This window comes from Gadus chalcogrammus, chromosome 11 (genome assembly GCF_026213295.1).
Source record: "Gadus chalcogrammus isolate NIFS_2021 chromosome 11, NIFS_Gcha_1.0, whole genome shotgun sequence".
In the NCBI taxonomy this organism is placed as follows: domain Eukaryota; kingdom Metazoa; phylum Chordata; class Actinopteri; order Gadiformes; family Gadidae; genus Gadus; species Gadus chalcogrammus.
The window spans coordinates 25,615,088-25,625,087 of record NC_079422.1 but is presented as its reverse complement, the minus strand read 5'-3'; positions in this window follow the sequence as shown (position 1 = coordinate 25,625,087).

Genomic DNA, 10,000 nt, shown 5'->3' with positions numbered 1-10,000 from the left:
AATATTTTTTACATAATTTAATTTATTTAAGTATAACAATAGAACACGTAGAGCTAAAACAATGTGGGTCAGAAACCTGTACAGGCTTATATTGAAACCACACCCAATATACATTTTCCTACAAAACCCACGCACATAAGTACACACACACACACACACACACACACACACACACACAGACACGCACGCACACACACACACACACACACACACACACACAGAGACACGCACACACACACACACACACACACACACACAGACAGACAGACAGACAGACAGACAGACAGACAGACAGACAGACAGACAGACAGACAGACAGACAGACAGACAGGCAGGCAGGCAGGCAGGCAGGCAGGCAGGCAGGCAGGCAGGCAGGCACACACACACACACACACACACACACACACACACACACACACACACACACACACACACACACACACACAAAACAAAAGATATGTATAAATAAAAAAACTCTCACTCTGTGTATTCATCTGTTGTCGGTACTTGCCGGGCTGGGGGAATTCAGACCAGGGAGGGAGGGGGAGGGATGGAAAACGAATTAGTGATTCGAGAGAGAGTGCGGGCCATCATTGTCGAATAAAGTTCTTGAATGCATTTTTTTTTCTTTTTTTATCGAAGTCTCTCACTCTCATAACATTAGAAATATGTTATGTGGTTCCTGCTCCTAATCTCCTGTTTTGTTTGGATTCTGAACTCGTTGGAATGCAATACCGAGGAGGTGGAGGAGAAGAAGACCCCAGCACAGGGCCTTGGTTCACACACAGCCCCGGCCTCCACTCCAAACAGATGTGTGCAACAGACGCTGGCGAGATCAGTACAGCTGTGGAGACGGGCCGCTGGAAACCCCCACCCCCCCCACCCCGCCCACCTTGTGCGTGGGTTACTTCACGCACATGTGGCAGAATGGCAGCTCGGCGAGAGAGATAAATTCCTTGACATTCCTGGTAACCAGCTCCTGGTTGGCCCCGGGGCTGTCAAGACCTCACAGAACCAGAAGAACCTGAGCAAGGTTCTCACCTGAAGAAGGTTCTCACCAAGGGGCGCTGAAGGTCACTTTACATGTGACCTGATAGTAGGTCGTCATTGGTCACTTTACATGTGACCTGATAGTAGGTCGTCATTGGTCACTTTACATGTGACCTGATCGGAGGTCGTCATTGGTCACTTTACATGTGACCTGATAGTAGGTTGTCATTGGTCACTTTGCACTGGACCTGATCGGAGGTCGTCATTGGTCACTTTACATGTGACCTGATAGTAGGTTGCCATTGGTCACTTTGCACTGGACCTGATCGGAGGTCGTCATTGGTCACTTTACACTGGACCTGATAGTAGGTCGTCATTGGTCACTTTACATGTGACCTGATAGTAGGTCGTCATTGGTCACTTTACATGTGACCTGATAGTAGGTCGTCATTGGTCACTTTACACTGGACCTGATAGTAGGTCGTCATTGGTCACTTTACATGTGACCTGATAGTAGGTCGTCATTGGTCACTTTACACTGGACCTGATCGGAGGTCGTTATTGGTCACTTTACATGTGACCTGATAGTAGGTCGTCATTGGTCACTTAAATGGGACCTGATAGTAGGTCGTCATTGGTCACTTTGCACTGGACCTTATAGTAGGTCGTCATTGGTCACTTTACATGTGACCTGATAGTAGGTCGTCATTGGTCACTTTGCACTGGACCTGATTGGAGGTTGTTGTTTTTTTCACCACATCAATAAAATATTTACAAAGCATGGTGCTAAACGAGACGTTGCACAAACAGGACGCGTTTTTTTTTAAATCGCTGCAACATTTTAATTTTAATTTCTTATAAAACCCAACCCAATTAAATTCATTCCTCTACTATTCCTTGTGTTGGAGTGCCCTTCAGTTTGAGACGTCTCTACAGCTTGAGACGGCCACGTCTCCAAGGCTGTGGACAGCAAGGCAGCTGGCCGCTGGGTACGTGAGTCACCAATCATCGGTCGGTATTATTTATCTTAGCACTTTATGAGCCGCAGAGTAAACACTGACGCAGGGAGCACCCTGAAGAATGTCGTCGCCACGCCCTCCCTGTTCATAGAACCAAGTGCCAAGCACTAACGACCTCAGGGGAACCCAATGCCCGTATAGAACAAAGATAGCTAGTTTAAGACACTACACAATGCTAATACTATTTTTTAAGGGCCAGGACGTGCAACACACAATAAGTGCATACATTAAGTGCCAGGACGTACAACATACAATAAGAACATAAGAGGGGGCTGGGGGGGGGGGGGGGGGGGGGGGGAGGCTATGCAGCCTAGGTGAACTTTGAACAGGTGAACTCTGTCAAAGTGTATGTTGACAACCGTACACATTGTCAACATGTCTTGTGCACGGACAAAGGAACACAACGCAGACCGAACACGGACTTGAGTTTTTTCAACTGTACATTTATTTCCAAAAAGGCTGCATATACATTTGCAAATTCTACTGTACAGAAAAACATCCAAAATGTCCATAATTATAGATACAATATAGCACAAAGCTGCTCTGCGAGACCAAACATAGATGTTCAGCACTACAAAAGCACTGCGGCCTAATCAATATTATCATCTGGAGTACGTTTTTTAACTAATAACCTTTAAATGTATGTCAATATGATTTACTGTTTTATTTATTTTTTCACTTTTCAGCCCCGCTTGAACTTAAAACATTCACCGTTGACAGTTGGTTAAACAAGGCACAGGAACCAGGAGGAGAGATGAAGACATGGTGAAGAGGAGGAGGAGGGGGAGGGGGAGAAGAGGAGGAAGAGGAGGGAGAGCAGGAGGAAGAGGGGCTGGAGAAGAGGAGGAAGGGGAACCAGGAGGAGAGATGGGGACATGGTGAAGAGGAGAAGGAGGAGGAGGAGGAGGAGGAGGAGGAGCAGGAGAAGGAGGAGGAGGAGGAGGAGGAGGAGGAGGAGGAGGAGGAGGAGGGAGAGCAGGAGGAGGAGGGGCTGGAGAATAGGAGGAAGAGGAACCAGGAGGGGAGATGAGGACATGGTGAAGAGGAGAAGGAGGAGGAGGGGGAGGGCTGGAGAAGAGGATGAAGAGGAGGGAGAGCAGGAGGAGGAGGGGCTGGAGAAGAGGAGGAGAGGAGGGAGGGCAGGAGGAGGAGGAGGAGGGGCTGGAAATAATAAGGGGACCATAATTTCTCATCTCAAAAAATAAGTTAGGACTTACATCAAAGCATTAATCACAGATATGTGTATGTGCGTTCTAGTGTGTGTGTTTGTGTGCGTGTGTGTGTGTGTGTGTGTGTGTGTGTGTGTGTGTGTGTGTGTGTGTGTGTGTGTGTGTGTGTGTGTTAGAGAGTGTGTGAATGTTCAATTCTTCGGTGGATGGCCAAACAGACAAAGGGGAATATTTAGGACATGTGCTGGAGAAGAGGAGGAAAAGGAGAGAGGGAGATGAAGATGAGGAAGAGGAGAAAAAGGGGACCAACTCAGAGGACACAGGATGACAACAGTTATTTTCTCATCAAAGCATTAATCACAGATGTGTATGTGTGTGTGTGTGTGTGTGTGTGTGTGTGTGTGTGTGTGTGTGTGTGTGTGTGTGTGTGTGTGTGTGTGTGTGTGTGTGTTTGAGTTTGTGCGTGCCTGTGTGTGTGTGTGTGTGTGTGTGTTTGAGTTTGAGTATGTACGTGCTGGTGTGTGTGTGCGTGTGTGTGTGTGTGTGTGTGTGTGTGTGTGTGTGTGTGTGTGTGTGTGTGTGTGTGTGTGTGTGTGTGTGTGTGTTTGAGTTTGTGCGTGCCTGTGTGTGTGTGTGTGTGTGTGTGTGTGTGTGTGTGTGTGTGTGTGTGTGTGTGTGTGTGTGTGTGTGTGTGTGTGTGTGTGTGTGTGTGTTTGAGTTTGTGCGTGCCTGTGTGTGTGTGTGTGTGTGTGTGTGTTTGAGTTTGAGTATGTACGTGCTGGTGTGTGTGTGTGTGTGTGTGTGTGTGTGTGTGTGTGTGTGTGTGTGTGTGTGTGTGTGTGTGTGTGTGTGTGTGTGTGTGTGAGTGTGTGTGTGTGTGTGTGTGCGTGTGTGTGTGTGTGTGTGTGTGTGTGTGTGTGTGTGTGTGTGTGTGTGTGTGTGTGTGTGTGTGTGTGTGTGTGTGTGTGTGTGTGCGCGTGTTAGAGAGTGTGTGCATGTGTGAAGGTTAAATACTTCAGTGGATGGCCAAACAGACAAAGGGACCACGGACGTTGGGGGCTGACGTAGCTGACGTAGCTGATGGAGTCTCCTGGCACACAAAGCATTACAAAAGCACACTCGTTTTTTTTTTCTCTTTTTTCGCCGCTTGCCGGAGCGCTGGTTTAAAACTCGACGTGTCACAGTTAAGGATGCAATTGTCATGTCAACAAAAACAAACGACAAAATAAATTCACCTTTTTTTTTTCATTCTCGTCATCTTAAATATATATATATATATATATCTAAAAAAAAAATAAGCAGTGCAAAAAAGATTACTTATAATTTAAATGTAGAATATAAATGAACGTAACGGTTGAATGGACACAAGCATGGAGGCTCTCGCACCACTCAGAGGGGCGGAGAGTCAGGGAGAGCAACGAAACCATGACCCCATTTTGTAGCGCATACGAAATGGCGGTGGCGTGTTTGTCATGTGACATTTGAAATATGTGAGTAACAACACACAATCAGAATACTTTCACTCTCAGTCTTTCACTCACTTTCTGCCAAGGTGTGTGTGGTTTGCACGTCTGTGTGTGTGTGTGCATGCGTGTGTGTCTCTGTGTGAATACACTCATGTTTACCAGTCTCCACCACCACCACCACCACCACCTCCACCACCACCACCCTCATTAAGGTAACACAGAACATGATACTGGTAGATCAGGTAATAGCTTTGTACACATGCTGTTTGGCAACAGGGCCGTTCTCATTCCCACTTTCCCTTTATGCTCATTCACTGTCCATCTCCAACACCACCACCTCCACCTCCACCTGCTCCACCACCACCAGCAACAACCGCTGCACCAACACCAGCTGCTCCACAAACACAGACACCACCCACTCCATCACCAGTAACAACAACCACAACAGCCGCTCCACCACCGACGACACCATCAGCTCCACCGTCACCAGCTCCACCAGCCCCAACACCATCAGCTTCCCCACCACAACACCACCACCAACACCACCAGCTCCTTCACCACCACCAGCTTAAACATCATCAGCTCCTCCACCACCTCCATGACCTCCAACCACCAGCTCAAACACCAGCTCCACCCTTCCCACCCCCACTACCAGGTTCAGTGGCTGCATCAATGAGCTCCATCACCACCACCTCCACCATCATCACTAGCATCACCCCCACAACCATCACCACCTCCACCACCATCACCACCACCACCACCACCACCACTAGCATCAACCCCATCACCACCCCCATCACCACCACCACCTCCACCATCATCACCACCACCACCACCACCTCTAGCACCTCCATCACCACCACCACCACCACCACCATCACTAGCATCACCACCATCACCACCACCACCTCCAGCACCTCCACTACCACCACCTCCGCCACCATCACTAGCATCACCACCATCACTGGCATCACCACCACCACCACCTCGAGCACTACCACCACCTCTAGCACCATCACTAGCACCACCACCATCACCACCACCACCACCACCACCACCACCACCACCACCTCCACCACCACCACCACCACCACCACCACCACCACCTCCAGCAGCACCACCTTCATCCCACCCACATCCCCGGGGTCCGGGTATAAACGCTGGTGTCGTCAGGCGTTGGGAGGGTGAGGGGCAGAGAGGGGGGTTCAGAGGGAGGGACGTGAAGGCAGAAGGTTCCACAGCCCGGTCTGGACGGGGGTCCCGTCGGGGGGGGGGGCGGCGTGTCTCCGCCCAGCTGGCCGTGGTCTCGCCCCGGCCGTTGACCTTTCAGCGGCGCCCTCGTGGGCTGTCCGTCTCTCCGGGGGGGGGGTGGGGGGGGGGAGACAGCGTCGCACGCGGTTCATCAGTGTCTCTCGATCTACACTCCCGTCCTGACTCTTAGTTACTCTTGTTTTGTTTTTTATGATCGGTCGCCTTCGTCCCGTGGGTCCGTCCGTCTCTCAGCCCGTGTACTGCGGGGCGGGCGTCTCCGTGGGGGGGTACGGCCGCGACGGCGTGCCCGCCTCGCAACCGTGGGGGCCCGAGCCGTCCACCGCCGCCGCCGCCGCCGCCACGCCCCTCACCCGAGGGGGGCTCCGGGCGTGGGTCCGGCTGATCTCCTCCAGGGCGCTGGCCAGGGAGTCCAGGTCGGCCGAGTCCTGGTGCCGCGCCTCCCACAGGCTGAGGATGACTGCCGACGGGCTGGCCCGCTGGGCGAAGTAACACAGGTTCCTGCACACGGGGACACAAGGTCTGTTCGTGAGGGACTGGCATGTAGTTCCTGTAACGGCCTATAGGTGGTTCTGTAATGTAAACCCTTTAACCTGAATTACCAGGGAAAAACACAGATTTTCTTTAATATTTCGATTTTCTAATGTACCCAGTCAAGTATCTTAAATCATCAGCACATGACACAAACCTAGCCTTGCAAGCTAATCCAGGCTTGAGTCAGGAATTGTTGCACCCAGCAGGGGGCACTGTTTTGCTATCATTCTACACTCTCCCCGACCTCCCCACCCACCAAACACACACACACACACACACACACACACACACACACACACACACACACACACACACACACACACACACACACACACACACACACACACACACACACACACACACACACACACACACACACACACACACAGACGGATGCACAGCTCAACTTTCAGAAACGGTCGGTCCCTTTAAACAGCCTAGCTTGCAAAACTAAGCTTATCTGGCTGATTTGGAGTCTTAAAGAGGATAGCAGTCACTGCTGAGATCACAATAAACAAGACGGCTTCTGGATCACTGTGTGGACCAGGGCTGGATCACTGTATACCAGGGACCAGGGCTGGATCACTGTATACCAGGGACCAGGGCTGGATCACTGTATACCAGGGACCAGGGCTGGATCACTGTATACCAGGGACCAGGGCTGGTCATTAATACCAGTTACCAGGACTGGTCATTAATACCAGTTACCAGGACTGGTCTTTAATACCAGTTACCAGGACTGGTCTTTAATACCAGTTACCAGGACTGGTCTTTAATACCAATTACCAGGACTGGTCTTTAATACCAGTTACCAGGACTGGTCTTTAATACCAGTTACCAGGACTGGTCCTTAATTTTGATTGCCTTTGTAAAGTGTGTTGTTTATAAGAGAAATTAAAGCACTAGAAGAGAGGAAAGAACTAAAGTAATAAGTAAATAAAAAGTATCTTCATTATAAAATCATTGTACTTATTATTTATTTAATTATAATTGTATCTTTATTGTTTTTCTTTTAGTCATATTATTAATAGTATGATTATCATGATTATGATTATTTAGATAACAAATCTGAATGTAATGTAGCTGATGAGCCCTCCTGAGCTGATGAGTGAGTGAACCCCTCCCTCCAGAGCTGATGAGTGAGTGAACCCCTCCCTCCAGAGCTGATGAGTGAGTGAACCCCTCCCTCCTGAGCTGATGAATGAGTGAACCCCTCCCTCCTGAGCTGATGAATGAGTGAATCCCACCCTCCTGAGCTGATGAATGAGTGAACCCCTCCCTCCTGAGCTAATGAATGAGTGAACCCCTCCCTCCTGAGCTGATGAATGAGTGAATCCCCCCCTCCTGAGCTGATGAATGAGTGAACCCCTCCCTCCTGAGCTGATGAATGAGTGAACCCCTCCCTCCTGAGCTGATGAATGAGTTAACCCCAAAGTCCTCCTGAGCTGATGAATGAGTGAACCCCTCCCTCCTGAGCTGATGAATGAGTGAACCCCTCCCTCCTGAGCTGATGAGTGAGTGAACCCCACCTTCCTCCTGAGCTGATGAATGAGTGAACCCCAAAGTCCTCCTGAGCTGATGAATGAGTGAACCCCAAAGTCCTCCTGAGCTGATGAATGAGTGAACCCCTCCCTCCTGAGCTGATGAATGAGTGAACCCCGCCCCCTCCTGAGCTGATGAATGAGTGAACCCCTCCCTCCTGAGCTGATGAATGAGTGAACCCCTCTCTCCTGAGCTGATGAATGAGTGAATCCCCCCCTCCTGAGCTGATGAATGAGTGAACCCCTCCCTCCTGAGCTGATGAATGAGTGAACCCCTCCCTCCTGAGCTGATGAATGAGTGAACCCCAAAGTCCTCCTGAGCTGATGAATGAGTGAACCCCTCCCTCCTGAGCTGATGAATGAGTGAACCCCTCCCTCCTGAGCTGATGAATGAGTGAACCCCATCCCCCTCCTGAGCTGATGAATGAGTGAACCCCTCCCTCCTGAGCTGATGAATGAGTGAACCCCTCCCTCCTGAGCTGATGAATGAGTGAACCCCAAAGCCCTCCTGAGCTGATGAATGAGTGAACCCCGCCCCCTCCTGAGCTGATGAATGAGTGAACCCCGCCCCTCCTGAGCTGATGAATGAGTGAACCCCTCCCTCCTGAGCTGATGAATGAGTGAACCCCACCTCCCTCCTGAGCAGATGAATGAGTGAACCCCAAAGTCCTCCTGAGCTGGTGAATGAGTGAACCCCAAAGCCCTCCTGAGCTGGTGAATGAGTGAACCCCGCCCTCCTGAGCTGATGAATGAGTGAACCCCACCTCCCTCCTGAGCTGATGAACGAGTGAACCCCGCCCCCTCCTGAGCTGATGAATGAGTGAACCCCAAAGCCCTCCTGAGCTGATGAATGAGTGAACCCCAAAGCCCTCCTGAGCTGATGAATGAGTGAACCCCTCCCTCCTGAGCTGATGAATGAGTGAACCCCTCCCCCCCTCACCGATCGAGGTGGAGCTTCTGGGCCAGCAGCTGCCAGTCCTTGCTGGAGGACGCGGGCGTGTCGAAGGTGGCGCAGATCCTCTGGCGGATGGACAGCGGGATCTTGAAGGCCCGCGGGCCCGTCTGAGACGTCACGGTGCAGTCCGTCTGCAGGACGAACGGGACGGGGGCCTGGTCGCACTGCAGGGGGGGGGGGGACAGAGAGAGAGAGAGAGAGAGAGAGAGAGAGAGAGAGAGAGAGAGAGAGAGAGAGAGAGAAGGGAAGAAGGAGAAGAGAATGAAGAAAGGCAGTGAGGGGGGGGGGTGAGATAGAGAGGGGGGAGAGAGAGAGGAGAGAGAGGGGAGAGTCAGAGAGACACAGGGAGGGAGACAGAGTGGAGAGAGTGGGGGAGTGGGGAGAGAGAGAGAGAGAGAGAGAGAGAGAGAGAGAGAGAGAGAGAGAGAGAGAGAGAGAGAGAGAGAGAGAAAACAGAACTTGGATAAAGCGTGCCATAAAGGAAGGGGTTTTGCATGAAAGAAAAAAAGCGCTTGCATTTGTTGTTGAAGTTCTTGTGTCGTGGTTGCCGTTGGTAACAGGATGAAACGGTGAAGTGCTCAACTGGGGGGGGGCAGTATGGCCTGTGCCAGCACATGGAGTTGCTCGTTACATTTTAGAAAACATGGGACTGTTTTTTTAGAACCAATTACAAGTGTAAACACTCCCCAATTATTCTCTCTCTGTTCCGCTATCTTCAGTTCACACTAAATAATTTATTCTGTGAAATGAATATTTGTAAAAGCCAGCGTGTAACGGGTGAGGGAGGGAGGAGGGGGAGGAGCATTGGGGGCAGGGGGGACAGTAGTAGGGGGGACAGTAGTAGCACAACACTACATCTCTCTCCCCCGTCTCCCCCCGTTCCCTCACTGTCTCTGTCCAGTAGCTACTGTAGGTCGATGGAGAGAGGTATCCTTCTCTCTCTCTCTCTCTCTCTCTCTCTCTCCCTCCTCTTCCTGTCTCTCTCCTCCTCTCTCTTCTCTCTCTCTCTCTCTCTCTCTTCTCTCTCTCTCTCTCTCTCTCTCCTCTCTCTCTCTCC